This window comes from Gallus gallus, chromosome 3 (assembly GCF_016699485.2).
Source record: "Gallus gallus isolate bGalGal1 chromosome 3, bGalGal1.mat.broiler.GRCg7b, whole genome shotgun sequence".
Classification (NCBI taxonomy): Eukaryota; Metazoa; Chordata; class Aves; order Galliformes; family Phasianidae; genus Gallus; species Gallus gallus.
Window position 1 is genome coordinate 103,445,809 of NC_052534.1, and position 19,384 is coordinate 103,465,192.

General features: G+C 41.3%; 1 protein-coding gene across 7 annotated transcripts in view; it reads left to right on the forward strand.

The window, feature by feature from the left end:
* KLHL29 (kelch like family member 29) overlaps positions 1-19,384 on the forward strand; it is a 415,168-nt gene that overhangs the window by 54,222 nt on the left and 341,562 nt on the right. For 6 of the 7 annotated variants that reach the window (XM_025149101.3, XM_015285050.4, XM_040698001.2 and 3 more), the window contains one exon: positions 17,344-17,450. The gene's annotated coding sequence lies outside the window, so the exon portion shown is untranslated. Of the gene's footprint in view, positions 1-14,955; positions 15,080-17,343; positions 17,451-19,384 lie in introns of those variants that run through there. The other variant, XM_015285051.4, reaches the window with a different exon arrangement.

Here is a 19,384-nt window from a genome sequence, read left to right on the forward strand (position 1 = left end):
GCGAGACCCAGCTTGATTGATAGAGGCAGAATTAGAATGATGGCTTGCATGTCGCAGCTCTTCTGTAACGCTACTTCTGTGAATGCTTTTTTGTTGCGAGAGACAGCTCCTAAATTTTAATTGCTTTTCAAACTAGCAAGTGCTGCTCGTGTCAAATGCTGATAATTGGTTTATGACATGGAGGTATTATAAATTAAGGAGAGGTCAGTGTAGATAATGTGTGTATTACCTGCTGGAGGAAAAAATGGTTGGGGAGAAGTGACACTTGGGAGAACCTTGCTTGGGTGTGTGGAGCTCTCAGTGCTTGAGTGCGCCTTCTTGAACAATGGGCCCTGATAGGAAAGGACTGCCTGGAACAATAGCAGTGCTCCAAGTCACTTTATAATTAGAGAAATTACTGAATAATTCAAAACTCTGTGAATGGTTTTTGTTTTCCGGCCCATTAAGTGTTCATGCAAACCTTCAAAATAGAGCTGCATACCTCCTCTCACCTGTCAGCCATCATGTGCGCTTGAGCAAAAGCAGGTTTTGTTCCTAGGGCACATTGCTAGGAGGGCGATTAACCCCCAGGATTTGACGCAGACCACTTGTGCTCTGCTGCCAACTCATCCAGAAGCATCTCTCTTCCCTTCCAGCCCTTACTCCACTGATTAATGGGCTCCCATATTGCCTAGCATGAAGCTGCTTCTCATTGACATCCTGTCCAACATTTTCCTTCTTGGCCGTGTTTGTTTCTTGAAGTCTTCCTTCTTTCCAGTCTCACTCTGTCCTGACATGCTCAGTTATTTTAGTAGTGATTTACTACACGTTTCTGGCTTTACTCTGAGAGTATGTCACGGTGAAATGCTTTAAGTCTAAATGACTGAAAACTTTAGGATTTAAATTATGTAGGATTTAAAACAAAGACTGCTCATGGAAGTAATTGATTTATTTTTGTTCAGTATCGTATCTAATTCATTTCCATAATATTCTTCAGTTAGTAATAATTCAAATAACTTTCAGCTAAATACCTTAATTCTATACTACTCTTTGTTATTTATAATGTGCTCTTATCTCTGCACGCTGCTAGGCTTTAAAAGTTTGTATTCTTTAAGTAGTTCTGTAGCTTTTAAAATTGTTTAAATTAGATTGCCTGTAAATGACAGTGTGCCACAGTATGGATGTTGTTTTGTGCCTATAATCAGTGAAGCTTCTTGTAAGCTTTTCGGTCAGATAGAGAAGAGCCTCTGCGGAAGTGGCCTTTTAATCATATTAATACCATGGATGTCATGGATATTGTCTGCTTTAGGTCGCAGTCTGCACCATAATCTGTGTGCAAGTTTTAGGGTTTTTCAGTTTTATTATGTCAAAGAGGATTGCATAAGCACATGGACACCACAAGTTTGTGTTTAAGTGTAATGAAGCTTTTCCATAAATGCTTGTATGTACTTCTAGGGACCTGAGCTGGTTATTATATGGTCCCATGCCTTTACAGGCAATAACGTGAGCTTCTAATATCTTTCTCTTCCACTTGGCTGTCTGTTTCTAGTCTGTGACTGAGAAATTAACTTTTCTTGGTCTTACTTTCAGTGAATTGGTCCCAGTACAGAAAATAATCCCTGAGCAACTGCTGGCTGTGTTGAAATAATAATAATAATAAAGTGATTCTGTACAGCCAATGTGGAAAAATGTGACTTCTTGGGAAAGCTTCAAGAAGGAAAAGATAAATGCAATAGCACTTAAGCACTTGTAAATATTTAAGTATATATCTAAGCTTTACACATGTTTAAATGTCCACGAGTGCTTGAATTGATTCTAGATGGCAAGAAGACGTCCAGGGATTTTTTGTGTAATTTCAGTGTATTATCCATTTACTCAATATATTTTGAGTAAAAATTATTATGTATTGTTTAACTTTTTGTTTAAACCCTTATGTTAAATCCAGGTTTTAATATTACGATTTTAAAAGGAAATTTGAAATTAATATATTTTAATCCTACAAAACTGGGAAATATCTATTTTAATAATATTTGGTGTGAATTTGATTATGCTTTCTTACAGGCAAAATACTTTCACTGATTTATTACTTAAGGAAGGAGGTGAAAGTATTTTCCTCTCTTGTTAAGAGTGTTTCCATTTTAGTGGACAGCCAGAACTATTTCAATTGTAGCTACTAAAAGTATCTCTTCCATAAATCACAGAGTCATTTTAATGGACCCAATATTAGCAAACAAAATTCCATTAACATTTAATATTAAAGCATGAAGTTTCCATTTATTACCATTTATTATCTGGTTCTTTTAGGTTACTTCCTCCCCCCCCCACACACACTTTTTAATATGGCAAACCAAAGACTACCTGCTTGTATTCAGATACTTTTCCACTGGCAGAACTTGCAGTTTCAGCCTAAGATGCATCCTTCTCCAGGCGGATTCCTTATCCTCTTTCCATTCATATCCTCTGGCTAGCACAAGGTTTTGAGTGTACCTGGTGAAGCAAATCAGTTCCTTAGCTATGTCAGCATGCTGCAGCTATTCCAGAGCATCCAGGAGGGATAAAAGGTCAAGTGAGTTATGTAGAGGTAACATCTTTTCCACCAGGAATTTACTGTGTCTAGTTTCAGAGGGTCTTGATGCTATATTGAGCCCTGTAGTGGTACATGCAAGTATATGGCTATGTGCTGTTTGTTTCCCCCTCCTCCACTCAAGAAAGGAAATACTTTTTTCTTTTCTTATAAGGAAGGAAAACCTTAAGACAGTAAGTCTAGCTGACTTTTGTTAGACTCAGTTTACATCCTGGAGAAAATGGGCACAGGGATATGTCAGCCTTTCTACATCTGGAAAAAGAGTAGCATACATGTCCACGTGCAAGACACAAAGTCAGCATCAAATGGGTTAAGCTCTCAACTTCTGAGGTCCTCCTCTCAAAAGCTGGTAACACCATTTCCTCCTTTCTGTCTGGCACTGTTGGAAGTTTTGTCATAAACAGAGCTATTGTTTCAAGATGCTTCAGTGGATGAAATATTCCATGTTTTAAACTGAATGGTTGGAGGAGGTTGTCTTTTTCTGAACAACCACAAAACCAAATAAGCAAAAAAAAATCCCAAACCCACAACCAAGCAACTTTTGATCTCATATCAGAAATAACTCAAGGCAGGCTTCATTAAGCAATCTGCAAGTAACATTTTTGTTTTGAGCAGCTCTGTTTACCTTGTGCTAATTTTCATCAGCATTCCAGGTAGACTCCTTAGTGTACTACTAACCATTATTTTCTCACCTAGTTTTCTCAGTACTGACAGATAATAGATGATCCTATTACAAATAAATTTGACACTGCATCCATGAAAATGTGAAAATTGGAGTCTCTCATCATTATTTAAAATATGTGCTCACTCACTCAAATGAGGTATAAGAGTCTACTTTGGAGATAAAGTAGGCCAGATTGCTGGAAAGGCTGCTTCAGTGTCACACAGGTTAATGCAGATGTATTATGTATTTATATAGCCTATAGGAGGATAACTTTTTAGCAAATCATTTGGACTGAATGTGCACTTGATCAGGACCCTCATTAATAACCCATGGCCGTACTATTCTCACAGTGAGAAGTTACCTTTGCAGTCGTGAAGATTAATTCTGGGGCTGTCTATTGTAGTTCGGGAGGAAAAAAAAAATCCAAAGAAACAGATCAGTTATGGGTTCAGTGCTGAACAGAGATCCATTTAGAACTAGTCATTGCTTGAGATCATAGAATGATTCAGTGCAGATCCTGCACTGTCCCTGATGTTTTGATTAGAATAGACTTTTTCCGCCACAATTCTGGAAATGGGGACAAGGTGTTTTTTTCTCTGAAGGTGAGGGTGTGTGTTGCTTTTTGTTCTGTTGGTGTGATTTTCGCTAAAGACTAGGCTGACTTTTTGCTAAAGTCAGCTACACAGCAAATGAAGTGTCTGGAATGTGTGTTCACATGAACTGCACCTCAGTGAAGCCCTCATGCCAGACTGTGACCTCTGTGCAGAAAATACTGAAAATAAGCAACTTCTGGGTATCACATCAGGCCTGCACTTTGAACTCAATTGCAATAATCCAGTCAGAAGGTAGTAACTAATGTGCTACGAATCCTACAGCCAATAGAATTCCGTGCAGTGGAGGAAGTGGGTAATTGGCTAAACACAGAGCAATTGCATTTCCAGAGAAGGGCAACAAAGCTGAGTCTGAAGCACAAATCTTATGAGGAGTGGCTGAGGGAACTGGAATTGTTTAGTCTGGCGGAGAGGAGGTTCGAGGGAGATGGTATTGCACTCTAAAATTCCCTGGAAGGAGGTTGGAGGCAACACTAATCTAACAATAGGTAACAGCTTTAAATTATGACAGAGGATGTTCAAGTTGTATACTAGGAAAAGATTCTTCTCAGAAATAGTGGTGACGCATTGGAACAGGCTGCCTGGGGAGGTGGTGGAGTCACCGTCTCTGGAGGTGTTCAAGAAAAGAGTGGATGTTGCACTGAGTGACATTGTCTAGAGCATTAACAGGCATGGGTTGATGGTTGGACTAGGTGATCTTTATTGACCTTTCCAACTATAATGATTCTATGATTCTGTAACAATGAGTACTTCTACCTGTAACATTATTTCCACTTCTTCATTATTTCCAGGCTGGATGTGGCTCTGGGCAGCCTGATCTGGTGGTTGGCGACCCTGCACATAGCAGGGGGGTTGAAACTCAATGATCATTGTGGTCCTTTTCAACCCAGGCCATTCTCTGATATCTCAATACTGTGATTTTGGTGGATCACCAGAAAACAGCACACTGGAATCTGTTTGCAGTGCAAACATCTTCAGTTGATTTGTTGTAAAGCCTCAGTAGCTTCCACAGGCCTTGCTTATCTGTGAACACGAACCATTGCAGGTACCACAGTGAAGCAGTGTTAGGCCTTGACTTGGCGTCATGCGCCTGTAGTGTGGCATTGAAGTCGGATGGCTCCTGAAGGAGGTGGGAGTGCCCTAGGACCACCGGTTGTGTGGGTCAGTTGCATGAAGGCGGTTGGTATTTTGATTTTTGTACTGTGCATATGGCAAATGATGATCGTAAAAGAGGGTGGTGACGCACTAGAACAGGTTGCCCAAGGAGGCTGTGGATGCCTCATCCCTGGAGGCATTCAAGGCCAGGCTGGATGTGGCTCTGGGCAGCCTGGTCTGCTGGTTGGTGACCCTGCACGTAGCAGGGGGGGTTGAAACTTGATGATCATTGTGGTCCTTTTCAACCCAGGCCATTCTATGATTCTTTGATTAAGAGGATGCTGAGGAAGAATTTGAATAGAGATGCAGATGAAATTCAGAGCTTGTCACTAGAAAGCATATCACCAGAGAGTTGGAGCTATAGAGAGGACTTTTGCACTAATTCTGTCATCACCCTCAAGGTCTGAGGGTGAAGCAATGGAAGTAAACGGCAGAATCCCTCCAGCTGGAGTGTGTTCATTGTCCGTACTGCCAATGTGAAGTAGTAGATACGCAATAGGCTTATTCAGAGCATTTGATGACAGGATGCAGGACACTGCCTGGGGCTGTAAGGCAAATAACAGTAGTCTTCTCCATGGGTGCTATTTAATTTTTCTTTAAATGAGTACCTTTCTGACTATGCTGGTGCTGCCTTGCGACAGAAAAGTAAGCTCTCTATCTGTGCAGCTGCTGAAGTCGGACATGGTTTACTTTAAGCTGTACGTAGGTGTTTCAAGGGAAGCCCTGCAGTTCTTCCTGTGCAGTATTTGTGTCTCTCTAGTTTCAAAGTATCACGAGGATGTTAGTAACGTAATGACATGGAATGACCTGCCCTCATGCCTCAAGTAAGTAGTTGTAGGAATACTGTCCGCCAAGTCTATTTTTCCCTCTACTCTGTACTGGTGAGGCCTCACCTGGAGTACTGTGTCCAGATGTGGAGTCCTCAGTACAGGAGAGACGTGGACCTGTTGGAGCGTGTCCAGAGGAGGGCTGCAAAAAAGATCTAAGAGGTGAATCACCTCCCCTACAGGGATAGACTGAGAGAGCTGGGGCTGTTCAGCCTGGAAAAGAGAAGGCGCTGGGGAGATCTGAGTGCAGCCTTTCAGTATCTGAAGGGGGGATGTGAGAAAGAAGGGGACAGACTCTTTAGCAGGGTCTGTTGTAACAGAACAAGGGGAAGTGGTCCCAAACTAAAAGAAGGGAGATTTAGACTGGGTATTAAGGAAAGGTTTTTGTTGATGTTGTTTTTTCTTGTTGTTTGTTGGATTTTTTTTTTTTTTTTTTTTTTTTTTTTTTTGTGGTGGTGGTGGTTTTTTACAATAAGGGTGGTGAAGCACTAGAGTAGGTTTCCCAGAGAGGTGTTGGATGCCCTGTCCTTGAAGACATTCCATGTCAGGCTGGATGGGGCTCTGAGCACTCTGATCTAGTTGAGGGTGAACTCACCTGTTCACTGCAAGGGAGTTGGACTAGATGGCCTTTGAAAGTCCCTTCCAGCTCAAATAATTCTACAATTCTATGAAGTCTCATTGATAAAGCTAGCTAGGAAGAGCTGGAGGTAGTACTGCTCTGCGGTCCCAGTTGCAACTGGAAGTACATGATTACCAGGAAGGTAGGAATCCTATAGGGAAATACTTTCCCTCCACTCACCTTGCATGCCAACATCAGAGTCTACTGATGTAGAAGAACTTAGTTCTCATGCTACCCAGTGGTGGAAGTTTCCTAGCACTGTATGTGAAGAATCTAAAACCAATGTTTTTATGTAACTTAATTCTTAAATTAAATCTCAGAGCTCAATTTGAACAGCACGATTGCCTCACTCAGTTGAATAAATTCTGTGATAGTCATACGTGCTAAAATCAACAATTAACATCAGGAGAACAAATTCTTGCTGTGAAGGAATTACTTCTTTTTCTAATCATTCTCGAGGACTCAAAAGTTTGATTGACGGTAACCTGCTCACCTCCCACACTTCCTTTTCTGTCTTCACTTGCTTTTCTTCCCTTTCACTAGAGGAGATCTTTTGTAATCAGTCTGTTTATTTTGCTGTTTCTTTGGGGATGACAAATTAAGCTACAGATCTTTTTTTAGTGTTGTAATTACAAGTTGGAGAGAATGGTTTGAGAGCTCCACTGTGCCAATGGGCTGCTGGTGGTCAGCTCTGGAAATCTGATTCATTGCATTGGAAAAACAGTCAAAATCTGTGCCTCAAAGGTGTGAGCTTTTGAGCCTTGTCATCCTAATATTGATTTAGGGTGTAATAAAATGGGACTGCTGATAAAGGATTGAGCAAGAGAAATATAATTAGTGCCAATCAACATGAGCTTATAGAAAATAAATCCTGTCAAGGTAACGTGATGTCTATTAGGTGTTTTTAATGCATTTGCATGTTTAGATTATAAAGGTAAGATTTGTTATTTATGACTTCTACAAGACATTTGACTTAATAACATAGTTTGATTAATTTGATGTGGCATATGTGAGGGATGAAATTGAGCTTTCTTAGCTTCAGCCTTCTAAGTTTTAAGTCTTACTCTAAACTAGTCCTAGACTAACTCTGAAGTTGGTGGAGAGCAGAGTCATTGCTGCAATTGTGAGTTGACACCAGAGGAATGTGGTCTTGCAGGACAAAGCTCAAATGTCTTCTTCAGCAACTTGTGTGTACACCTATAGGAGAACTATGGAGAGGCTGTGCTAAATCTGGATCTGGCCCAGCTGCAGATGCTCCCAGTCTGTTGGCAGCTCAAGGAATATGACGGTAGTTAGGGGTGGGAGAGCATGACTTCAAGCCACTGTGGTTTCTTGCAATCATTTATTATCCTAATCAAAGTGAAGGAAAGAACTGATTAAGTTCTTTCTGTGGGAAACTTTTAAGACAGCAAGATTCTTCAGCCTGTTGAACAAAAATGTAACAAGATTTGTTGTCTAGAAATGAAAGCCAAAAAAATTCATGATAGGCAACAAAAACCGAATAGATTTTGATAGCAGGAATAATTAATCAGTAAACCTTTTACCAACGCCCCTGAGACATCTCTAGAAATTTGGTGATCGTGACTGAACTTTTTTCCTGAACAAGGCAAGAAATCGAGTCCTGTGCATTATAATTTCCAACAGGATCAGCCTAAGGCCACAAAGGGACTGCTAGAGTTATCTGGTCAGTATGTAGTGCGGTGGTGCCTTTGAAGAGGATAGAGCTCCCCTGCTCTGCGATGGAACTGTCATTCTGAAGTGAGTCAAAGAAAATGGAGACTGTAATTGGGGAATCAGAGGTGATGATACCTGTCAGTCCTCCTAGTAACTCCTCTATGTAGACACTCAAAGCTTTGAAAAGCTTCCGGAGATGCAGACTGTTGCTAGCTGTACCACACCATAGCAGCGTTCTCACCCTGGCTGTATTTCTTCCTCTTCCAGACTACTTGGCTCTTAAATATTGCATAAGGATGTTGCCTTTTCTTGGGGTATAGCGATGTTGACTCATCTCATAAGCAAAACAATTTCTTCGCTTTTTTGAGCACAGGCTGTTCTTGATATTGTGAGCACCCTTCCCGTTTTGCAGTATTAGACCTAACAGAATGAGTTTTTTTGTTTTTTCCTCCTCCCTGCTGTCACTGGTACAGCGTGAACAAGTGCATTCATTTCATGTTGTCTGCAGAGTTCCACATGAAAACAGAATTTTCTTTGGCCCTTCTTAGAGCTGCTGTCCTGGCTCTCGCTCCTGTCTATCCCTGCCCTGATCTCCAAGACCTCTCCCATCTACCAGCATTCCCCCAGCACTACAGAACACACATGGTGTGGCTGTGTTCACATTACCCACTGTTCCTTTTGTTATCTCATTCCCAAGAAATACCCAAGCATTTGCACGTGGCAAAATCATAGAATCATAGAATGGCCTGGGTTGAAAAGGACCATAATGATCGTCGAGTTTCAACCCCCTGCTATGTGCAGGATTGCCAACCAGCAGACCAGGCTGCCCAGAGCCACATCCAGCCTGGCCTTGAATGCCTCCAGGGATGAGGCATCCTCAACCTCCTTGGGCAACCTGTTCCAGTGCTTCACCACCCCCTGCGTGAAAAACTTCTTCCTAATATCCAACCTAAACTTCCTCTGTCTCAGTTTAAAACCATTCCCCCTTGTCCTATCACTGTCCACCCTCATAAACAGACATTCCCTTTCCTGTTTGTATGCTCCCAAAACAATAGGTTTGTTCTGTTTCTCAGTTTTCCGTTGTTTTATTTTTTTTTTTTTAAGAAAGATCTGGAGAAGGTCTTGAACCACAGGAAGTTCGTTTATGTTATCAGAGCTGTTGAGTTCTTTTCAGCCTAAAATGCTTCAGTGCTTTCAGTGATAGTCCTTCCAGCTGCTTCAGCGAAGCAATGGAGTTGAGAAGATATGTTAGTCAAACTGTCCTAAAAGTTTCCAGCCTTTTAATTCCAATGCCTTCAAATCATTGTAGAAAAAGGTATTTTGCTAGTCTTTACTTCAATAAAGAAATAAAAAGCCTTTCAACACATGTACTTGCCTATTACCTTCCTCAAATCTCCAGCAAAGCCAGTGGACTTCAATGAGTCACGAAGAAGCTGACTCCACTTTAAGGAAATGTACCTCTTTTACAAGACTGTATGCATTTGTCTTCAAAGAAACCTCACTATTCAGGTGAACAATTTTGAACTACACATTGCAGATGCATTAGAACTCAGCATTCATTTGAATAAGCGGTCTTTTCAGCAGTCTTTTTAACATGTGAACATTTTGCATTTCTCTTTTGAACTCTACACATCTCAGCACCTCTCCTTGAGCTTTTCCTGGGGAATAAAAATTAAATAAACTTAGAATGAGTAAGAAATTCCTATTTGCATCATCATTCATCTGCTTGTAAGTCTTGCTACAGAATAGCACATAAATTAATGCTGTCTGGATAATGCAATTCTGTGTTTAACATGGCTCAGGAGAAGGATAGTGAAATAAATTCTTAGAAGATGGGTTCCTAAAGTGTCTGTCTGCATTTTCTTGAGTGACTGAAGGAACTGGGGCTGTTTAGTCTGGGAAAAAGGAGGCTGAGGGGAGACCTTATTTCTCTCTTCCAATATCTGAAAGGTAAAGGTCGGCAAGAGTGGGGTTGGTCTCTTCTCACTGCTGATTGGTGACAGGACGAGGGGAAATGGCCTCCAGTTGCACCAGGGTAAGTTTAGGTTGGATATCAGGAAACACTTCTTTACAGAAAGGGTGGTTAAGCACTGGAATGGGCTCCCCAGGGAGGTGGCTGAGTCACCATCGCTGGATGTGTTTAAGAGCCCTTTGGATGTGGTGCTCAGGGACATGATTTAGCGGAGGGTTGTTAGTTAGGGTAGTATGGTCAGGTCATGGTTGGACTCAATGATCTTTAAGGTCTTTTCCAACCTGAGCAATTCTAAGATTCTTCAGCAGTTTTGTTCAGGTAAAGCATCAGCTCAAGGCCATCTAAAGAAAAAGATGGGACATGATAGGCTGCTGATGCTGGATGTCTGATCGTCTGTGTGTATAGATTTGTCAGTGTTAATGAGCTGTGATCTTTGTGTATCTTGCGGAGTTTTAAAGGATTTTAGAAAAAAAGATGATTGAATGTCTGTAAAGTATCTTGGCAAACTTTGCTGTAATTGCTCATTTCATTTGAGTTTGCAAAAATAACTTTGTTTATGATCTGATATTTTTAATAGCATATTTCACTGTTTCCATTTAAACTTCGAAGTGACATCTTTGTTTTTCCCTTTTAAAGAGCAGCATAATCCAGATGCCTGTCAAAAGAGTTGTTGATGTAGCATTTATGAGTAATCCTTCTGTTTGAGTTTTTTGTTTTGTCAGAAATGTTTGCCAAGCTCTTATGAAGCTCCCCATGAATATTATTGATGCATACTTCCTTTTAAAGATGTGATTAGCCATGCAGGAATTCAAACTGAACAGTTTTAAAGCATAAATGTTTTCTCAAAAGCTGCATAGTGTCATAGGAAGAGTTAATTTGTCCGTGTAAAGGAAAAGAGGGGTACTGAGCTGAAATTGTTCTCTTAACCCAACTGAACTCTTTGCTGAAGCAGAGGTCAGCATTCTAGTTTTGGAGACTTTTGAAGAAGTGTTACACTGCATAACCTCAGGGTTACTGTCAGTCTGTCTGAATCTTTGATGATGAGATGTTAATAGTTCCTGGCCTTCTTTTAAACAGTTGAGTGCAATTGCAAGAAATGTAAGAGGAAGAAAACATAGCAAGTAGTCTTAGGAATTATAATTTCCGGCCCAGAGCTGCTAGGCAGTAAATCCAGTGATGGTGCCATTAAAATATTTATATAAATAACTTGCACATTAGGCACGTGTAGCATTCTCTGCTCTGGTCATCCTTCTTGGGTGACAACTCGGTGGCTATAGCATAAATTCTTTCAGGCAGTAGTGATGACTGACAGCATTACCAGGCTTTTTCCAGGCACCTCAGGATCTTCTCAGCTTGCAGATCTTCAGCCGTCTCCAGACTTCTCAGTGTTTTAGTTAGTAGCTGGCTGGTGTATTCTGTATATTGTTTAATATCTAATAGATTAGGGTCAACGTACACAATGGCATCACTGCACGGAGCTGTCCCCTTTCCCTATAAGGATGATGAAGTCCAGCAGGGCTTTGAAAACACATATATCTTTCAGTTTCGGCTCTAAGTAAATATTACTTTTTGCTTCTATTGCAGTCTGCAACACTTGGCTGTAGCCATACCTGGTTGCAGAACCCACCCAGCTTCTCATGGCATCTCTGGTTGTTCCTTCTGCAGATCACTTTCTCAGTGTCTGGCAACATTAGTACAGCAGGTGATAGAAGGCACTCTGGAGATTTTCAGTGGTAGAGCTGGAACAGGTAAATACACCAAAGACAGTGGGACAACACAGCTGGTAGACCCCAGCCTATGCAGCACTGAGAGCATTGGGTGCTTCAGCCCATCCCTTACTATGTGCCTGCAGGTACTTACCAGCTGGAATTATTGCTAAGCAAGATGATTGATTTTTGATTTGCCAGATATAATGCTGATAAGAACCCTCCTTTTACTGCTTACGAAACTGTTCAACCTGCCTTTTGTTTATACTGGAGTCTTTTTTTTTTTCCCCCAGATTTGCTTTCCTTTCTAATTTGCAAAGAGCATGCTTCACTTGTGCTTCCCTCAGTTTTTTTCCCTTTCATTGCTTGCTGCCCCACGCTGTAGCATTTGGCATGGGGGAGGATATTTGCAGGGCAAAGCAGCCTGAAAAGGGCATTTTTAAAGCGCTTCCTGCTTCCCAGTTGTTCTGTAGCTTATCTGCAGGGGCAGCCTTTTGTAGAAGATTTTTACATGAAACCTTTTCTGATTAATTAACCTAAAATAACAGTCTCCGTGTCCTTGGTTTTCACAAAATCATTCAGTGGCTAAGGTGGGAGGGAATCTTAAAGACTGTCTAGGTCCAATCCCCCTGCCATGAGCAGAGTTGCAAACCATCAGATCAGACTGCCCAGGATCCCATCCAACCTGTCCTTAAGTGCCTCCAGAGATGGGGCACATGCAACCTCTCCAGGCACCTGTACCAGCACCTCACCACCCTCTGAGTAAAAGATTTCTTTCTAACATCTAACCTAAAACTCCTCTCTTATAGGTTAAAGCCATTTCCCCTTGTTCTATCACTATCAAACCATGTAAAAAGTTGGTCCCCCTCCTTCTTGTAAGCTCCCTTCAAGAAGTGGAACAATGCAGTGTAGTCTCCATGGAGCCTTGTCCAAGCTAAACAAGGCCAACTCCTTCAACCTTTCTTCATACAAATGGCGCTCCAGCCCTTTGGTTATCTTTGTAGCCCTCCTCTGGATCCATTTTATCCTTCTTGCTTTCCAAATACTTTTCCAGCTGTGAGCAAGATGTGGAAGGCAAGTGGTGCATGGCATTGTTGCTGAGATGGATGCTGTGTGCTTTGCATCGAGGAGCTCAGAATCAGACCCATGGGGTTCTTGGGCTGCACTTTCCAAGGCTTTGCATAATGCAGAATAAACAAACCCAGAGACCAGCTTCCATCTATTTTCTTTACTTCTTGTCTTTCTGCACCAAGAAGCCCACTGCTTCAGCGAGGAAAACGTTCTTCTTGAACCCTTAATTTTGCCAGTTCTTGCTCAAAACCTTTGACTTTGCTCTGAAGTTTTTGCCTTTCGCTCTACTTTTCCCTGTATTTTGGAAGCTGTTTGACATGCTCGTGGCTGTTGTATCATGGTAGACAAGTGCTTGCTAATGCTCTCCTGCTTGCTTTCTTATTTTCCCTGTTCTACAGATGCCGCACAAAGTTAGGCAGATCTCTTATTTGCCCCAGGAAGGCTCTTTGATTTTTCCAAGTTTCATTACAGTATTGAGTTCCCAAATGTTGCTGTTTGTTTTATGTCATGAGGATGCTGTTTAAATCTCTACACTTCTCACACCTTATGCAGCTCTTGGTAGATAAGCTGGTCTGCTCTATTGCCCTTTATAGGGCATCTGTAACAGCAAAGCCTCGAAAGACAGTTTTGCTGCATAAGAAACTGTTTAAACTTGGTATAATACAAAGTCATTCTCTCCCTTATGGCTCTTTGGCATTTGGAAATTTATAATTCACTTCTTAAAGCTCAAGTGTGATGAGGCAGGCTTTAAACTGAAGGGCTTGGGGAGTGCAGTCCAAAATGGCACCATTGCAACCAACTGGATAATAAGCCAGGCCAACCAGAGCAGTGACAGACTTTCCTTAACTGCCTCCAGTGATATGAGCCAGAAGGTCAGCCACCTCCCCCTCTACTTGGCCCTTGTGAGGTTACATCTGGAGTAATGGGTCCAGTTCTTCTCAGTTCAAGAATGAAAGGGATCTTGTAAGAGAGAGTCTTGTGAAAGCTGCAAAAGAGTTTGGGGGCCTGGGCATCTCCACTGTGAGGAAAGGCTGAGAGCCCTGGGACTGTTCAGTCTGGAGAAGAGAAGACCGAGGGGGATCTTGTCAACACTTAAAACCATCCTCTCAGGTGGGCAAGTTCACACCAGTTTCATATACCATGTAGCCTCCTGGTAGTTCCACCCAAAAGGACGAGCTGCTGACATCATGAAAGTTGCTACAGTGATGGAGTATCTGAAGCAGATGTCTGGTTTCAAACTGGCTACCTCTGGTCATTTTAATTTAGAAGCTTAGGTGCTACATAGGATATATGATTTGTCCATTTTGAGGTTGTCAGGCTACTGATGGATAAATTGGGCTGCTGCTATAGGCCTTTGTAAGGTGTCTTCAGCTTCATGAAGTATTGATACAGGGAAGTGAGGCTTTATCTTCAAAGCTAGCAAACGAGAGAGAGCACCTCTTGGTGTAGATGTTTAAAGCTCCTGTATGTCTGCCTCTTCTACTTTCAGTATTCATGTTAGTGGTTCCGAGCTGACTGACAGGTGTTGTTCTCCTTTCTCCCCCTCACTTTGAACTACAGTTAAGTTTTCATAAGATTTTGATAAGATCAAAATCCTGTCCTATTAACAGCCAGGCTTTTCCAAAGCAGGGTAGAGAAGCCACCCGAAGCCTAGTAAATAAAGTAAATAATGTATGTTAAACAGTAAAGGCCATTAATCCTTTCTTTGTGTTGTCCCAAGTAATACTTTTGATTCTTCTTTGGGACTGCGTGTCCAGGAGTAAGGAAACAGATTTTGAACCTAAGCCCGTCTTTGTGTACCATTTTCATGGTGACGGATTATTCCCTTTCTTGCTCCATTTTCCTTCTGAGCCTTTCTTCAAACATCCCATATCCTGCTGTGAGGTCTGTTTCGCTTTTCCCTATGGCACAGCCATCTAGAGTCTACAGTCACGCTTTGTAGATGTTCCTCATGTCTTTCACTTTTGAGGTAGGAAAGAAAAAGATTTCCTTCATGTAAAACTGCCACTGGTGTATCAGACTAGTCCTCTTCCTTATCACAAACCCATTTTATTTTATGTTTTGCTGTCAAAGGTGGTTCTTCAGTTCTGCAAAGTCTGTGCTTGCTCTTGAACAAGTCCTGAGATGGCTTTGGGAAGTGGATGTTTCCCTAAGGAGATCTTCCATGCTGCCGTGGCCTAGTGTTGCCCTTGAAGAGGATGGGGTAACTGTGATGTGGTAATTCACTACGCAAAGGAGAAATTGCTCCCTTGAGTTCTTTCTGTCCTTTCCATAAACTTCTCCATGAAAACAGTGCTCTTTCTGAAAAACAGGAAAACAAACCAAACCATAAGAAAAAAAAAAAAAAGCTGCTATTTTTGTTGGAGCTTTTTCAGGCAGTTCATGCAGAATTCTTTAAGCATGTCGCGAAAGTCAGAAATACTCCGTTGAAATGTCTCAACAATGTGTTTGAGCAGCATTATATAAATGAATAGACCAACTATTTGGAAAGCCTAAACTCCAAAATGAGTCTAACCCTGTAAACAAAGCAGCTAACGAGGAGAATGCGGCTCTGTATGACGGAGAAGACAGGAATGATGGGGATAATGCAGTCTAGACACTTCTTTTTGTGTGCCTTCCCAGTCCTTTCGTGTGCTTGTTGCTTCTATTATCGTGCTTTGCATTTTTGAGAGACTAACCTTGCAGCTGGCTACTGCTTGGGAAGGGATCTGCTTTTTCTGCATGAAATGAGGGCTAAAAATTGTAAATGATTTTGTCTGTTTGCTTTTAGAGATTTCTTTTGGGATGTCAGCAGGCCCCACTTTAAACTTTTATCTTTTTTCCTTCTCTTTATAATGGTACATCATGAACTGCAGTCAGCTCTCATTACAGGTGTTACAGGTCATTCATTACAACATGAGCTATTTGATCAGCTCATCAAGCCAAAGAAGCTTTATGCTTCATTTACAGAATTATATAAGCATCTATCAGTTCTATTAAACTCTTCTGAAGGAATTTATCATGGCCCAATGGAGCTCAGGGCTTCACAGACCCTCAGAGTGACCTTGGATGCGTTGTGTCGCTCTTCAGTGTCTTCCTCTTTCCTGTTACTTTACCACCTTCACCATCCCTTTGAACCATGAGCTTCTCAGCGGTCAGCCAGGTTTGGACTTTCATAGGGGAATGGCTTATTATCTTTATTTTTTTGGTCGGGCAAATACTCTGTAATAATGTACTTGTAGGATACGGAGGTGTCCTCCAAGAGGTTTTGCATGATAAACTTCCAACAGCTTGCAGGTAGGGTTAGTGAAGTATTGCTCTACCAATGCAAAATATGTAGTGCTTTAATTACACAAAACATTATGTTTATATCAAACAAAAGAAGCTTAAGCTGAAGTTGTGAAAGAGAAACACTTTGGTTTATTTGGAATGGTTTTAAACTGAGACGGGAGGTTTAGGTTAGATATTAGGAGGAAGTTTTTCACCCAGAGGGTGGTGACGCACTGGAACAGATTGCCCAAGGAGGTTGTGGATGCCCCATCCCTGGAGGCATTCAAGGCCAGGCTGGATGTGGCTCTGGGCAGCCTGGTCTGCTGGTTGGCGGCCCTGCACATAGCAGGGGGGTTGAAACTCGATGATCATTGTGGTCCTTTTCAACCCAGGCCATTCTATGATTCTATGAAATCCTGATTACGGTGAACTTCCCTTGAACAACGCAAACTTAAAGTTAGCTTATATCAGCTCATTTATTCATCTGTATCTCTCATCATTGTAAGAATCTTCTTCATAGTGCCAGAAACTCCAGTGCTAAAAACGCGAAATCAATAGGAACTGCTATTCCCACTTAAAAATAAATAAATAAATAAAAATTGTATTGATTTGCAGATAATGACAGCACTTCATTCTTGCAGGATTACATTTCACTTCCCGTCATGGAGATTACTCCCATGTATATTAGATCTGAGATGGAGAACCTAGGTATAAAACTGCTTTGCTTTAATGAATAGTCATTTTACTCTGGGCACTAAAATGAGATATATTTCTTTAAATTTATCTCTTGGGATTATTTTTACTTCATGGGCAAACCCCACATTACCAAAGACTCAGAACGCTATTAAACTTCTAGATAATCTTGTATCGCCTCGTTCTTGCGAGTGCTTGAACTTGTCCTCTCTTTGATAGGAACTAATTAAGCAAAATATCGTGCTCTTTCTGCTCTCCTCCACGTCCTTGATTAGAGGGTTAACAGTGTGTTATCACGGGTATTAGATGCTCTTTACTAAACCCTAAGAATCCAGCAGCACCGAACTCTCCATGCTTCATAGCAGATTTCTGTCACCTTCAGAGGATTAAATTCTCCATGCCGATCATGGTGGCATGTACCATCTCCCACCCTGCAGCTGTTTTTTTTCCTTCTCCTCTCGCTCATTTAAAGGCTATTCTTACAAAACCTAGGTGACTTCATCTTTGTGTATTAACGTAATTCTCCTCTTTCTTCCTAGGTAATCTGGCTTCCCAGAAACCTCCTGCTAAATGCAAGGATTTGCTGTCCTGTTTACTGACTATTACACCTGAGGCTGATTTTGATACACATTCTGGATATCATAGGGTAAGTGTGCAGTTATCTGTTCTTTCTGCATTTTAATTTTCCTTTTATCTGCCTTACGTGGACGTAGTTTGGGTGATGAATTCAGTGACTGCAGCAAATCCCTGTCAGAGCATGTGCGACTGTGTTACACTAGAAAAAGAAAGTAGGAGGCTGAATGCCAGTGCTATAAACCTGATCAAGGGTATATACATTGGGTTGTGTGGCTGCAAGAGGGAGTAGAGTTCGTCTCCACAAACTCAGAGGTTTATATCCTACAAAACTGCAAAAAGCTGTAAGCCACTTTGAGTGCAGTGATCGCTTGGAGTTTTAAGCTACGAGATGTATGTTTGTATTACAAATGAAACATTCTTCATTATATAAACATGGTTATAAATACCAGTCAAGTTTGCAAAACTGTGTGTAGATTAAAAAAAAAAAAAAAAAAAAAAAAAAGGCAGATTAAAGGTTGCTTAGTTTTTCATGAAGAAGAGAGAACTGATTTCCTCTCCTACTCAGTTCTGTTACGCACATCAAAGTGGAAACGTAAATATTGACTTCATCGCTGAGTGACTCCCACAGGACTTTTTACCTTTCAGCTGCTAGGGGAGAGTGTAACTTGGTGGATGCAGATTTGGGTTTTCTATTTTTGTTCTTCCTTACAGTGTTGATCCTCTGTTGCTGCCTTCTTTTTCAGCCTCTGCTGCTTTACTCATCGTACCCCTTTCCTAGCTTCTTTTCCCAATCTTATTTGTGTGTTTCTCCTCACAGAGCTAAGCCTGACCCTTGATGCTGTATGAGAGCTCTCTTGGCATCCTTTGATCACATCCTGGCTTCTCCCAACCAGATATTTAGAACTGGTGGTTAATTCAGGCTTAAAAGTGCCTCTGGATATTGTCCAGTCTGACCTCCTGCTCAGAACAGTGTCCCCCAGGTTGCTTAGGGCTGCACGCATTTGAGCTTTGAATATCTCCAAGGATGGAGATTCCAACACTTCTTCAGGCCCCTGTTCCTATGTTTCACCATCTCATGAAGGATATTTTTTTCATCTCTCGTCGGAACGTTCATTACTGCAGCTCCTTCTTTCTTGTATCTCTCCATACTTTCATGAATAAGTTCACTCTCTGCACTATTCCATTGGGAATTAGAAACCATTGTGTGATCTCTCTCTCTTCCTTCATGCTTTGTGCTCCAGCCACCAATACCCTCCACCTATTCTGGAGACCTCACAAGTGCTACATGGATGGGTAGGACCACCCCCCTCAGACTTGCTGGCTATCCTCTTGCTAACACAGACCAGGAAAGGTGCACTTTCTATTTGCATCAAGACCACCAAGTCCTCTTTTCTTTTTTTCTTCTCTAATTTTTATCTGTTTAATCTTTCTTGCACACTACACAACAGTTGTTACTTACAGTGCTTGCTATTCCCTCTCGATGTTCCTTACTGAACACCTCAGCATCCCCAACACATCTGGATCATAACCTTTCTGGCAGCCTCTTCCCATAAATAGGTTTGTAGTACACCCATGAAGACTGTTTATAAAGTGTATTTCCCTGAGCGACTAGCTTACAGATTTCAGTGCAGCTTTGATAATTTGAAAACGCTTCTTAATTCCTATCATTAGTTTGTTCATGGTAAAACAGGAAATTGTGTGTATGCTTGAGTGTGTATAAGTATGTGTAGGGAAGTTTATTTAATCTCTTTCTCTGTGCTACCAATACAATATCATAAATAGTGTATATAATAATAGAAAAATGAAATTGTTACTTGAAGTTGAGCCTGAATTTTGAATAAGGCTTTTATTTTATATTCTTTCTTTGTGCCGGCAAGTGCGTGTAATGCTGTAAAACTGAATATACCAACAGCTGTAATTGTCTCGCAGTTGTAATAAAATCAAATGTTCTCTAACTTTTTTTTTTAGTATCCCTCACAACGAATACAGTGTCATTTTCCCTAT